Here is a 15548-nt window from a genome sequence, read left to right on the forward strand (position 1 = left end):
AGCTACCTTGGAGTACGCGAGCCCGCGTCGAAAAGTGTATAAACACGTCTACTGATAAATAAAACGACGAGGTAGCCCTGGAACGGAAAATTCAATTTTGATGAGGCACCTCATCGCTGTTGCGCTTATCTGAAGTCTGCGATAAACTACACGTACCACACCTCATCTTCACTCCTTCGAATTAAGTGTGCGTGGATCCACCATAAAATTCATAGGCTCATATACCGGCTGTTCGCGATACAAGATCAGCGGAATATTCGTGGCTCGAGAGAGAATTTTCAACCTTCTATCATCCGCTAACGGTGGCGTGAGATAAACGTGTAACAAACACCGCGCGATGTTATCGTAGGGTCTATTCTGCAGATCTTGGATATCTAAAAGTAAACCTGTAGGGATCAGTCAAATCTTTCAACATCGTCTACCGATAAAAACGTTCCTGGCCGAATTTTTAAAGCCAAACGGAAACCTCAAAGTAAATACATACCATATGAGACTGCAGGTTGAAGAAGATACTCCGGTTTTAGATTCGTTCGACAATCTTCGACATTTTGGCCGTTCGTGGCGATTGAAAGAAAAAGTCGTTCACCAAGAAGCTTCGGAATAATACCATAACGTGTATCGAATCTTCCAGGCTCCAGATCAACAATACCCTAATATCACGCAGAGGATTTTTTTCATTCAATTTTCCCACTCGTTAAAAACGAAAGAAAAACTTCAACTGGACAGCGATATAATAATGTATAATGTGTAATGTATAATAATGTCGTAACCAACAATTTTGGCAAAATTGTACATACAAGCGGGTTGCGGGTTACGATCGGTGGGGAACGGTTGAAATTTTTTTTGAGAACATCATATCCACGGGCATTAATTATGTATAAAACGTCCTACGCTATGTATAATATAATGTACAATATATTTATCTTCGCGCCCTTCGAAACGCTCGTTCCGTTGTACGTACACAAATTGTCGCAATAATACATCCTTTTCATGACATTAGCATTCACCTGGATGCGCGATCCTTTCCATATACACTTTGCACCGGCACAATACTGACCCTGTGTTCGTTATAATCCTGCTTTACCGCGGTACAGGAACGAATTATTCCTCTTGCAATGTTCGATACTTTTTCACCGCCATTATTGAAAATTAAATAAACGTTATCAGCGCTCGGGCACATAGAACGGTGTTACTGGAAGTATAATAACAAAGCTCATTATCGCCGGTATAAATTTAGATGCCATGAAATATTGAACCATCTTCGAATGTGGACACACATAAAACTCGAAACGCTCGAGTTGAATGATTCATGAATCGCGAGTTAACGTATCCCTATACGGATGGATTAAAATTTTCACATCATACCTGGTCGGAATGGTTGGCCAATGACAACGGCCGGCGAGACTCGCAACTCGAAAAGTGCAAACTCCGCGTCACCCGAATTAGGCAAACCTACATCCGCTTGAAAGGAGGGCCGTTGAATCAGGCGTTCCTAAAAAGTGATTCCTATTTTTCAGGTCCCAAGTATTTTATCGAAATTCCAAAAAGGTGCTGAACGGGTTGACGCCGATATTCGTATAATTTGATAAGATATAAATCTGACCCTCGATCCGGCGCTATTGAAATTCAGTCAAAAAAATGTAATGCACGAGTATACTCAGCCATTATTAAAGAACAATTGGCGCATTCGGATTGAATAGACTAACGAAGTACGCGACTACCTGGCTGCAAATGAATTGGAAACCCGCGCATCATATTGTAAGTACGCCTTTCAACGGATAAAGGGGATGAAAGATCGACGGTGGAATTGCAGAATGCAGAAAGCTAGAGTGTGCTCATATCGGTTCTGATTGTGAATTTTTCAAATTAACTACGCTCAGATTCTATGGTAATATCCGTTAATACGTATCCACATATGGATACGTATAAGTGATTTTTTCATTTATTTTTATTCATTACATCTACCTTTTCGCCCATGATGGAAATAATCTTCTTCACTGGTTCTGATTTGAAAGTATAGATCGAATCAGAAATATCAGTGAATAGAAATTTTATGAGTGTAGTACTAACTGAAGATTAGATCGTCTAAAACAGGATATCGTGAATATTCATATTCGAAATATTGAACTTTCAACAGAAACGTACTTTGACGTACGCCAACACACGCGTGTTCAATCAAACCGCGTTTCACTTCGACGGTATATAAAAAAGTGTAGTATATAATAGTTGTCAAGAATTCCTATGCTTAAGCTTATACAGGCATAGAAAATTGCTTTTTTACCCGGAGCGTACGGAATCGTTACTTTTTTTTTTTATTTATTTTCACTCATTTATTGATTCATTTTATAAATAGTCTACGGACGTCTCACGGTGGCACATCACGAATGAAGAAAATGCCGTAGTCTTCTTTATACCATCGCGATCACGCATAATGTGTCCGAGTTTAGAAAAAGCGCCTTAGCTTGAAAACAAAGAGAACAATCGCTCGTGTACAGTGCGTAACCTAACCTAACCGAACTTTGAATGAAATTTATGGTTACTAGGAAATGGAAATTCGATTCTTCGCCGCACTTCCCGTCCGACTATGACAGATATTTTTTAATCCCATATATCGCACAGTATACGCGTGTCGAATGATCGATGGGATTTGGACTAATAAATTAAATCGGACTCCATCAGATTTAAACATAATATCACTACATCGTTTCCGCTCGATGTTAACGTATAAATCTTTTATACCGTACATAATATCATATTATATACGATCCACAGGGAATAAAATTGATTTATAAACTCGCCCTCATATTCTTACGCCTGGTGCATATCTTTCGCGAGAAATGAAATACAACAACCGCCACCACGTGGTGGTCGTCCGAATTTGTTCATCATGCGGATATAACTGCCACTAGCTTTTGTCGTTATCGATGCGCATGGGATGCGATTTTTTTCCCCCCTGAAAATGTCGGTCGAGACGCATCACGTTGTTTAATTATAGTTCATATAGACAAGCGTAAGTATATACGTATACGCGGATTAAACTAACTTCATTAGCATATACCTTTATCGGGGCACAGGTACGACATAACCGTTGGCAAACAATAACAAAGATCTACGTTTACTACCCAACCTTAACGATATCGCGTTTCGCTCTCCTGACATCATTTGATTAATTAATTGATACAAATTACCGTATACCTTCACCCTAATAATCATCTGTCGTTTCCCCATGAATATATTTAGGTACAAATTCATCGACCACGAAAGATTAGGTTATACTATTACCGTTATAGTTTCAAGGCACTTCGTAAAGATTGCGACAACTGTAGCACTTTTCGTACAGTTTCCCACAGCGGATTCTGTATCGCAGATAATTCCGCTTTCGACGAACCGTAAATACACCTTCAAATTCAGCGCGAAACTCGCGCGGTGCACGCTGAATATCTCCAACGTCATAATTGAACCGTGGGGATGCAGCTGCTTTTGTATGATGCGCAAATCGCGAATAATTGCAGTAATGGAATGAAATTATGCTCGGTGAATCGGATGATATAAAATCCAACCACAGTGTAGGCATTGATATGATTATCTCGAATACAATTTTAGGACTCGCGTTAACTGGGGCGTGAATTTTTTCACTCTTGTTTAATTTTCTTGTTCTCTTCAAGTGTCGAGATATCGATCGCGAACTTGATGTCTTCGTCGTGTGATTTTACACGATGACCTCTATAGGATTGGACGGTTTATTTTCGGACCAAATTACGAAAGATTGTTCTATTCGCACAGAGTGAAATTGATTATGACCTACCTAACGCGATGTGAAATGGGTGATTAATTGGCCACAAATTTTGCAAAAATAATTTTTCTTTGTTTTACACTTTCGTTTAATTATCTTCTTTTTTTTTCATTCTTTTTTGCCACTGCACAGATATAGGTTGTACGTCGCGGTTTAAAATTGGATCGTTTATTTTTCTGAACTTGCGAATAACGTGAGGCTTTGTTGAAATTTTTATCCTACAAAGCGAAGCTTAATTATTATGGTACGTATCCGCATCCCCTTGAATAATGAATGAAGTTTTTATTTGCGGTCGTATGAAGTGGGCGCCGGCTGTCATATTTGTCACAAATTCTCCAGTTATAGACTCTTCCGAGGTATACCTAAAGGTGATCAAGGTGGGATTCCGTCAGGGCGTCCTTCCGATAGACATGAGATTCCTAGTCCTTACTCAAACGATGAACTTTATAAAAACTACACTCGTTATCACCATAACGATCAGAAGGTAGTAGCTCAGGCACTCCTAAAAAGAAAGGGAATGTTAATTTCGGGGAAAAATTAACGACCGTTGATCGCAATCTCGACTATGAACCCAAATTTAAAAAATTCTTTTTCCTTCTTAAGTTTCTTGGGGAATAATTACGACGCTGAGGAGCGAAGGTTACAGAATTGTAAAAATTCTTTTCTTTTCTAATCGGTATGTAATATGCAGTGTGATAGTTTCTTGCCGATCAGCATCACGAGGTTTCGATATATTGTAATTTAATTCGCCAATAATTCACTCAGAAGATATCTTCGGGGTGCTATTCGTACACCTAGACGTCACGAATGGTATTAGACTGTATACCATATTTCGAATAGTTTCATCCGTCTAAAAGGTTTCTTACACGCGCTTTACAGCTTTTATTGCATGAACTCGAGCTTTGGTGGTCTAGATAATACTCGAAGTGAACTGGAGACGTATCGGGCGTATGTGAATAATGTCGTGCCCCCAAACTAACCCAGAGGAAGCCTGAAAATAAAAGATAAAACGCCGCAGGCAATAATTATCGCGGAGGTAGCGAAAGTGAAATAAAAAAAAAAAAAAAAAATGATCATTTCGTAAAATAATATCGTCTCGAGAAACATAAAAACGGAAAACGAGAGAAAAATAATGCTGACATTATTTTCCGTGCAGTCATCCGAGTTGGATATCGATTACTCCTAACAGTAGGTATATATGTATACACACGTATGCCTTTGTCAGGTACATATAGGTGTACATGAGGTTTCCATTACTTGGAAACTACACATTTTGACAAACAGTTTGCACTCTGCACAAACGAAAGTGTTAAAAAATTTGCGAGGAATTTCGCCATCGCATCTTAATTTTTTTGAGAAACGAGCGAATTTTGAAAGGTATTCGCGAATCACGCGGGATGAATCCGCCATTTTTCTTTCTTTCAAAATCTCGTCAATAAGCACGAAGGACTGATAACTATGATTTTCGGCGCCAATGAAATTCGCCGGCCTATTCGATCGTAAATATTCCACACCAACTTTGACGTCACTGCTACGGGTGAGCTGAATTTTTGGAATAAAGTTCACCATGTTGGTATATCTGCACATATGTATGTACGTACACGTTCCATGAAAAATGATTTAGCCAGCTTCCGATATTCGCGTTTTATTTGATCACCGCGCAGCAGTACCGGACGAACTACCAACATCCGTGACATATAGCTGCGATAAAAGTGCGCAATATGATCATGAATATATTTTTCAATATTCTTGAAACAAAAAAAAAAAAAAATCAATTACCTTCGAGATACGGTCGGAGGGTAGTTTTCGCCGGAATTCTGAGCGTCGGTTGAATACTAACTCGCGTGGCAGTAAGAAAGTAACGAAAACTGACTGGACGTATTTAGCAGTCACTCTTTCGTTGCGACGAGGGTTGGAATGAGTTTGTCGGCCTTTTCGATACAACGTCGAACGATCGTACGTACGCAGAGTCCGCATCTCATGCATCAGGAGCAGTGACGTGAACGTCCGTTAACCCGCGAACGACCCGCTCCGCGTGCGGTCGTAATACGTTTGGGTACGGTGGAGCGGCGCGATAACCAAATTGTCCATATAAGTCTAGACGGCAAAACGTCATCCGCACGAGCCACGAACGACCTTCGCGTAAGGTCCGTCGCTCGTAGAACCGTAGAAAATAGCGGCCATCCGCAATTTGTCATATTTCATCTCGCCGTGCGATTTTCAGTTGCTGACCCGGGGGTGTGTATGCATATTACGGACAAGCAGAACACCGAAATTAATCACTCCGTGTTTCTAAACCGACGGCGTGTGACTGATCACTTTTTAATCTGTTATCACGTCACCGCCTCACCGGCAAAGGCGTATATACGGGTCAATGTCTTTTTGACGACTATACGCGATCGCGTATACATATATTTCATTTTACGGTGGCAAAAATGACGACGCTCGTTCCCGTTTCCTAAGGTGTTCTCCTCGTTAAGAAGAGAAAATACAACTAGGTATATCGCAGTCGGTCGGAGATGCACGCTGCCTCTTCGTTTGAGTACGTGTGCAACCCTGTAGCATTTCCTTTCTTGTGCTCGAATTATATCGTTATTTCGTTGAATGTCGAAGTTTTTATTCGAATCCGGTTGATATCCAACGTCAATATTATTACCATAATTTTCAGCAAGGGATGCAAATTTCGGGTAAAGTAGATGTAACGCGAAACTTTGGGAGTTCCGAACGCAAAAAACATCTTCCATAACAATGTTTCGTGTCACCGGGAGTAGCAGTGATTTTAGTACCTATCCCGTCGACGCGCGAGCTGCCGATATAATGAGCGTTACCCACGTTCGAACCTTATGGGCGGTTGCGCCATTTGGAAACTAATCCAATACGCCCCCCAGAAGTTCATGCACTCGCGATAGACCATGAAAACTCGACGATCAATCGGCGGGCGAGCCAGACAGGCAAATTACGTTCGAATAGAATCTTTGCGTAGGAAAGATTTGCGACAATTTTCGAACACTTTGTGGGCTCATCGATCCCCTCCCATATCTACCCAGATGCGTCGGAATTCCGAAAAAATAAATCGTCTTTATCGTCGCTCGTCGTCCGAGCGGATCATCCTGCAAAAATATAATCGAAACAGGATTATGCGACGCGAAAGTCGATTAATCTCGTCTGACGACCGGCTGGTCTTCGATATTGAATCTCGAAAAATCCTCGCATATACCTTCAGAGGTCGTCGAAATCGACGTAGGTGCGGCATGTGGACAGCTGCAGTATGCCCGCCGTGCCTATTAATATTCCTTTTGCTAAATACGGTGCGATTTCATTCTCGTAATTAAACGAGTTAATTGCTTCCGTGTGCCTCGTCACTGTACGAATAGGTGGGTGCGAATATACCGCGGGAAGGCGTACCGAACACCCTTGACCTCCGATTCCACGGAGGCCAAGAATCAACCACTCCTAAAGCTGCGCTGACCGGACCTGGTGCATACGTGGTGTATACAACTCTGTATGCGAGGCGTATGGTAAAACTACTTTTTCTTTATCCGTGAAATTTTATTGCCAGAATATTTTTCTATCGCTGATATATTATCCGCGATAACGCGCTTTCTTTCAGCTTCTCTCGCCATAACCTGGAAAGTGGATAAGCTTTTTCTTGCACAATAAAGTGAGTGTGACACACGCGGACGTGATAAGCCCGCATTAAGGTGGGGTTGCGAAATCGTATAAATTTCACTCCAAAAGTCACGCGGGTTTTTTACGAATTATAAGTATATACCTACCCATGCCCCCTGGAATACCTTTGCGTATTTATGCGTCTCGAGTACTTCATTTGTACCGAACCCCGTATAACCCTAAAACTTTTAAGATATACGTACGGCTAATTTCATTTCTAACATATTTCGTCCAATATATCGCGTGCGATCGTGGGTAGAAAATTTGTTAGCAACACGTGCCATTGACGACGACATACGTATGTACGATATAAAGCAATTTTTATACACGAGTGCGAAATATATTTCAGATAGTATAGTAAACGGATGTCAGATATGAACAAAAATAAAAAGTCATACACGGAAATGTTTCTTCTTTTTCTTCATTTAATACACTGAATGTGCTTTTTTCTCCGACCACCTCGTGCCGTTATTTTTTCCCAACGAATTTCTGGCACTCGTCGCTCCCTCGGGCTATTGACAAAACCGTATATGGCTTGTATTACGTACCAAAAACCGCGAAGCATTTAGAAACCCAACGCCCGCTGAATTTTTACTATTCATCGTACATAGATGCACGCACGTTTTTATGAGTGCCAATTAACGAATGGATGCATATTATGTCAACTACGACCTCGATCAGGGGACGAAAATCCAGCAAATCACGGCGAGTGTAACTCGGATAATGATCCATCGGATCTATAAAAAAATGAAAAGTTTCAAGGTAACAATCGCCGGTATACCGTAATACACGAAACGTGAATCAGTTGCGCCCCTCACGTCGAATAAAACTCGAAAAGCTGTTTGTTTTTATTATTTGAATAGTTTCTCGTTCTCTTGTTTTTTATTTTTTCGTTTATTTTGCGAAAGGGAGAGCTGTTAGTTCGCGTATAAGTTCGCTTTTATAGGCGGAAGGTTTACGAAATTCGAGTGAAGAAATTTTATTGACTTTCTTTACAAATGTTACTTTGAATAGCTTATTTTCTTTATATTCACGGGCCACTTGTTTCTGGGTAAACGTTTCGTTGTACACCAATTCAAACTACGACCAAAGTTTTTGCAAGTTGCGATTGTTTAGTGAAATAAGTATTTGAAAATTTTTTCACTTCAAAATGAAATATTACAAAATTATTTCAGATCTGTAAGTAGTTATGACAAAGTAACTTGGAAAATTTTGGAAAACTTTTTCCCGGTCGTAATCGTTCTTGCGATTGTAATGAATTCATTGAATATAGGAAAAAAACGAACTCACCAATTGCGGATGAATGTGGTCAAAAATTTTCTGCCGATTAATTGGAATCTTTGGAAAACGTAGCCGGTAATCGAGGGGTAAGCCGAAGGTAAAGTTTAACATAAAGGACGCACGGACGGGACGCCCGTCTCGACGGTACTGGAGGTTCGAATTCCGCGTCGCGACGCCGAAGCGCGCCGCGCTGACTCCGACGCACGCTTAGATCTGGATTGTGACAACCACACGTCAAATCTTGAGCGCAAAAATTCACTCCGACATCATGTTATATTCCTGTACCACGATTACTTGAAACAAAAGAAATTCGTTGGGATTCAACTACAATTCCGTCGAAACGTAACGCCGACATGTCTCTCCAGGGAATCGCATCTCAACTCACCTACTCTTCGCTTAGTTAGGAATCCGACAGAACAGCGAGAACTTCGTGTTTTTCTGTTGACTTTCAATAGTTTAATGAAAAAATTAAACACGATGGAACCTCGAGAAATCTCAACATTGATTTCAGTAAAAATTCACAAAGTATCATCTGGATTATACGCGTATAATTCTGAGACGGTCGCGGCGTTCTTGAACAAACACATTCGGCCATTCATTGACACCTTCTATTGGACGTCCCAGATTCAAAGTTGACACTTTCATACCTACAACAGTGTGCGTTCTTCTATGTTTTACAAAGAGTAAGAAACTTTGCAGATTAATGTTTCACAAGATATGTACAAACGTGTATAACGTACATCGTGTACAATATCACATATAATACGTAGATACGTCTTTATACGTTAACGGAAAATTTCGTCGTTCATGAAATTTACGAATATAAACTTTTTTCTTTCATGGTATATACCGTGGTAATAGGAGATTGTTACTCGCGTTGTGAAGGGTACACAACTTTCTCGAGTACTTTTGTATCAATTGTAATGACCCTTGCGAGCTGTGATGTAAAACGATATCGATACAAATGTGGTAATTTTATAAATAGAAAAGGTGCCTAGAATTTTTCTATCCAGAAATCGTAGGGGTGTAAGTAGATAGAAATTGAAGTTGTAGTAGTAGTAGCGGTTCGATGAGACTGTTTCAAATAATCAAGATTGTGCTGTAGCAGTTATAATTTCATTAACTGTATAATTTAGATGTAAACGTTGGCGTTTGTAAGATAAACGATGCGTATAGGCTGAGTGAGTTATAAAGTTGCACGTAGCTATTATTCAATAAATCTAATAAACGTGACAATGATGTCGTCAGATCAATTTCTCCATTAATCCTCTTCTGGTACTCGTTCCGTACATGTCGCAACGTGGTGTATAGGTATACCTACGTATATGTAACAATATAATTCACGTACATCGCGACAAGAAAGTTTGAAGCAATAAAAGAGCAAAAATTGAATTGAAATATTGCCGCTACCGGAACACGAGCGCGTCCATGATCTAAACTTATATTATGCTCATTTCATTTTCACTTTTCAATGGAAAGAAAGCACAATAAGTGTATATATTTCTTTCACATTTCATTCGGCCTGATCTTTTTTATTGCATTGAACCGCTCGGTGGCACAAAAGCTTCGGGCCGAACGCCTCCGCAAGCAAAAAGCAAGTGAATAACATAAAATGAATTTATAAAAATCATACCGCTTGTAACGGTAACAATAACATCGGTAACCGGATTCCACCGCGACAAACGGCCCGACAAATGCCAATTTTCTTCGTTTTAAAATTATTAAATTTTCACGAACGGGATTTCGCAGAGTTGATTGTTATCTGAAACAGACGATGTAAATTTTAATGCGAGGCAGGACCCGAAATCTTCGAGGATAAAAACTTGAGCATTAGTCCAACCGCAGTTCGAGGAAATTTATTTTCATGAAATTTATCCGCTTTTACAAACATAGCAGATAATCAATATTACGGAAACGAGATTTAAATTTCCGTTAATTGTTTTCTATAATTTGCCTAGGTATTCTCACTGTTACGATAGCTTATCGTTTGGTTCGGGTTGGGATTCTGGGTACCCCCCTTCGATTATTGGAAATCTAGGGTGTCCGGCACATCGCGAGTTTATACCTATGTGTACCAATTTATGTACACCTATACATGCATACAACGGGGCATTGAATGAAAACCAGCGCTTACACAATCAGACGCGGCGAATCCCATTTCTATTATTAGAAACACCGATAGACGATCCGCACTTTTAAACGGATTGAGGTTCGACATTAAACTATTTGAATCTCATTTATTTCTGCCGGCCAACATATTTTTCGACAAATTCCTGTCATCAACTGTATACATAAACGATACACTAATTGTAACCTAGATTTTTTTCACACACGTGAAAAGTTTGAGAGAATGAAAAAAATCTTACCAACTTCATGCACAAACCGATGCCAAATCGAATATACAGAAATTCCTAATTCAATAAACGAGGTTGTTATATATACGAATCATTATCGACGTGGCTGCAGCCCGTATACGCCATGAATATAGTCTAATTTCACGTCAATCTCGTGTCTTTTTGCCGACGATAATTAAATTTATATTTGCTATGATGTTATCCATGAACCGCGGACCAGGAACGAGGAGAGGTGCGGCACATTTATGGTAGGTACGAGGTGCGGAATATTTTCAATTACATCGGCACACACCAGCTGCATCGGTAATACCTGAACCCGCTCTATGCATGGCTTACAGGAAGGTGGCTGCTGCTGCTGCTACTGCTTCACTCACATATGCAGTCGATTCGACACACGACATATGAACGCGAATTATTGGACGCTAACACCCACGTGTCGGGAATATTGCATTAAATCTCTACGTCTGCTGCAGTGATATGATCATACCGCGGGGTTACGAAGTTGGCGAAATTTCTTGCGCGCGGAAACTCTTCGTCTATGATGCGCAACGTTCGTACGGTATTTTTTCACCTTCTCTCTTCATTTCACTGTTTTTATGTTCGAACAGCCGGTATAAACTTTCCACGAAAATGAACATCGCTGTTCGAATAAACAAACGAAAAAAAAAATTATACGCACTCCGATGAAAGTTATATGCTACTCCGGAGCGCCTGTGCCGAATCTAAGGGTAAATACAAAAAGTTCAGAGGTTTAAATCCGAAATAGCGATTTAAGATACGCGATGCGTTTTAGGCTGAAAGATTTTCACTGTGAAAACGATTAAACAATAATTCGAACTCCGAAACAGTTTTTGCAGTTTTTCTGCTCACGCCAAAACGAAATACCGTAATAAATCGTCTGCACTCGAGCAGTCGCAGATTTGCGGCACATAGAATAAGCGGAAAACAAAGAAATACCGAGGGAAAAAGCGAACTGCATTCGTATGAGAAGTAATAATAACATTCAGACGATGTTATTACTTGTCAGCTCAGGCGGCCATGTTGACGTAGTTTGTATAAAATAATTAGCTCTAGGTATGAAATTTTCCTTTATCCTCGGTTCCATTGCTTTGTTGCCCGGAATTCTGCACGCTGCAAATCTTCGCCTGCTCGAGTGACAATTTATTACAATATTTCGCTTCGGCACAAACAGAAAAACTGTAATCATACGATAATTCGGTCGATCAAGAAAAACTGTTGATCTCACTCACAATCGGTCAAGTATCAAGCGCTTGTTTTCGGTCGAATCTCATAAAGTGAAAAACTTCTTATTCGCCCGGCAAGTTAATATCTAGTGATACTGCCTTATGCGCTGTATCGTGAACGTTGAAACGATGAATTATCAACAGAAACTGAAAATTTTATCCAAGTGTTGAGATTGCGAGGTGACAATGGGGCGAAAAAAAGCTCGTTCGGCATAAATATTCGTGGAGTATAAACCAAATGTCGTACGTCAGCCTTCTCCCAGTGGATTTATTATTCTTATATCACGCTATTCGCGAGTAGTATATGTGCGAACACATAATGTATCCTACGCTGACTGCAGGGGCGAAAGATGAAAATATAATCAGAGAAATATCGCCGGGCGAATATATTCGGAAACACCTAACACATACATATGTCGTTGTATTTCCTTACCGCAAATAGTTCGCTTGACTGCACTATATGCCTGCGAATCCCAAACTGTACATATATCTGTGCGTCACTGCAGATAAGAAATGTTTATTCAACTCGTCGTTTTTGGTTTCCTTTGCCCCAATAAAATATTCAATTTTCAACCGAACATCATTCGGCCAAGAAGGTTTCCCCATTCCTCGCGGAGAGATAATAAATAATTCGTAGTCGGTTGAGCCGCTTTTAACTCGCAATGATTTACCTCTTTTTCATCGATAAAATTCGAGTAATCTGTTACTCAACAGATGCGATAGAATTGCTCAAGTTAAATGTTGCGATTTTATCCGGATATAGATAATTGAATTCACCGATTGCTGGATCAATAGCCGAATTTGCGGTGTATTGAGCTCGTCATAAGACCTTCACAAACACAGAAACACAAAATCTCCAAAATTGCATCGTAGACGGTAATTTTCTACTCAGATTGTCAATGACCCTGCGAACATTTCGAGTTCAAATTTTCGGGATTTGATTTTCTAATTTTCGGTTGGATCCAGCTCGAATTTTTGCACGGAATATACACATAGTTAGGTTGAATTCGGATAATTTTGGGGTGTACGAGCCATCTGGATGTGCAGAGTATACGCGATGCGAGTCGCTGCCTCGAGCTAATCGTACAGAGGAACGACAGGGATAAAAACTAGCGATCACCCAGAGAACGGGATCGTGAATTAAATTACGTTTTCGGCAGCAGACTCCCCTCGCCTACTTGATATTCCGTATTAATTATCCGTCTAATTAAACCCAGCATTAGCCTATAAAATGTGAAATTATGAGTTACTCAACGAAACTTATGAATGAATAATCAGCCGAAAATTGCTCCGTTATACGGGGGGGGGGGGTGCTCCAACCGAATTGTAGCTGATTTTTCATCTACGTACCACGCACGACGTGTTTAGGGTACACCGGGGGCGGGGGGCTGATTCGTTCCGTTACTTTGGCAATGGTGCGTATTCGATGCATCAATGCGCTCGTTCGGGACGGCTTCCGAGACGCCTTCGCTACGCGTTGTAAATCAACTTCGACCGGATTATGACTCACCCCGAACAAATGGTCCGTTCAATTAAGTTCCAGAGCTTCCGATGATCAACAATATTTCGCTAAACCGATCGCAATGAACCGTTGCGCCGATGGCTGAATATAGATATAATCTGTTTAGAAATAAACTGACGCTGATGCAATTTATGCGTAATTCGAAAAATCGTCGTAAAAATTTCATTGCAGCGTAGATATTTTAACTTAGTTACGGTGTACCAGATATAAACGTATACCGTTTGGAAAAATGAATTGGAATGAGTTACGTAAAGTAGATTAAAATTCAATTACTTCAATTACTGTAAATCCATTGTATATAGATTACTGCAGTATCGAAAATTCAGAACTGTTGTAAAATTTTACGTCACGGTATATTATTTCAAAACTCGAAATACGTTATTGTTAATTTTATACACACGATACGTGTTGTATAAGTTTCTTAATTTTGCACGCAGTCACTGAAAACTTGATTTAATAGACACGTGTTAACATAGAGATTGAATTTCGAAAATTCAATAGATCTTTTGTACAGTCAAAGACAAATATCGGAATTTAAGCCTATTGCAGGTTAAGTACAATTGGAATGTCGAGGTATACGTATATGTATGCGTACAGGCTCTTGTGTATGGAAATTAATCTAGGTACATATCTTCGAGTAATCAGATCTCTGGAGCCGGGTGTATTGAAAAGTTAGAATCGTGATTAACACTCAGATTTACAATATGAATGAATAATCGGCGTAATACCTACAGGCTTAGGGTTCCTTTATTGCGAAACTAAATTCTACTGCATCGATGTAAATTTTCGAATCATACAACGCGTCCGACGTCGCCTTCTCAATTATTCAGAAACATTCTCGTCTGTCGGATTTTCGCATCTGGAATATGAACGCTATATAACTCGCGTGATAAAACTTTTTTTTTCCTCGACTGCGCACGATAAGCCGGTCGTCTACAGGCGTGTAAGGGTAACGTATAAAAACGAACGAACACCTATGGAAAGACAAAAAACCCTGAAACACAATCCTCGGAGAATTGAAGGATTTTCTACCTCATACAAGCGCAAGCGATGGCACTACATTCTTTATTGGCTTCGTACATCATTTGTAGAGATCACTGTATACATTACAGGTATCGCTCTGCATATAATTGCCACCTGCATCTGCAAGCGACTCCGAGAAATCATAATTGCAGAGTTAAAATCAACAAAACTTCGCAAACTTTGAGTTATACTTTTCGCTCATGATTGAATCGACGAATAAACCTCGCCAGAGACTCATATAATTTTTCGAAAACTATTCTACGAAACGCCGGAAATTCTTCTCCTGAGAAAAAAAAAAAAAACAACAAAAAAATACGAGAAATGAACAGGAAAAATAATGAACGAGCGGCGCAAGTTCGAAGTTTTTGGCATCGACCGTTATCTCAGTTGCTTCCGTTTTGGCTTCTAATGGCTGCCGTACACCACAGAACTACTTCGAAACTACTTTAATGGCGTAGGATATTGGTCTGTGAAGGTTCCAAGATGATTTCCATAGGGTGTGTACACGACGTACGTGGACGATGTCTGGCGTAAGTCAATTAACGAAACGTTTTCGCATGAACTACAAATCAGACCCTCCACACGCCTGTTTTGTGTCCGGTAAGTTGGCTCGTCAGTTTGTGTAGTGCCAGCAATTAGTTGAGCATAATTTATGGTGACTT

The 15548-nt window shown here is 40.1% G+C and overlaps 1 protein-coding gene across 3 annotated transcripts in view; it reads right to left on the bottom strand.

Moving 5' to 3' along the window:
- LOC105684934 (tachykinin-like peptides receptor 99D) overlaps positions 1-8957 on the bottom strand; it is a 142505-nt gene extending 133548 nt beyond the window's left edge. For 2 of the 3 annotated variants that reach the window (XR_007277203.1, XM_048651101.1), the window contains exon 1: positions 8753-8956. The gene's annotated coding sequence lies outside the window, so the exon portion shown is untranslated. Of the gene's footprint in view, positions 1-8752 lie in introns of all 3 variants that reach the window. The other variant, XM_048651100.1, reaches the window with a different exon arrangement.
- Positions 8958-15548: the final 6591 nt, after the last annotated feature.

Source organism: Athalia rosae, chromosome 2 (assembly GCF_917208135.1).
Source record: "Athalia rosae chromosome 2, iyAthRosa1.1, whole genome shotgun sequence".
Classification (NCBI taxonomy): domain Eukaryota; kingdom Metazoa; phylum Arthropoda; class Insecta; order Hymenoptera; family Athaliidae; genus Athalia; species Athalia rosae.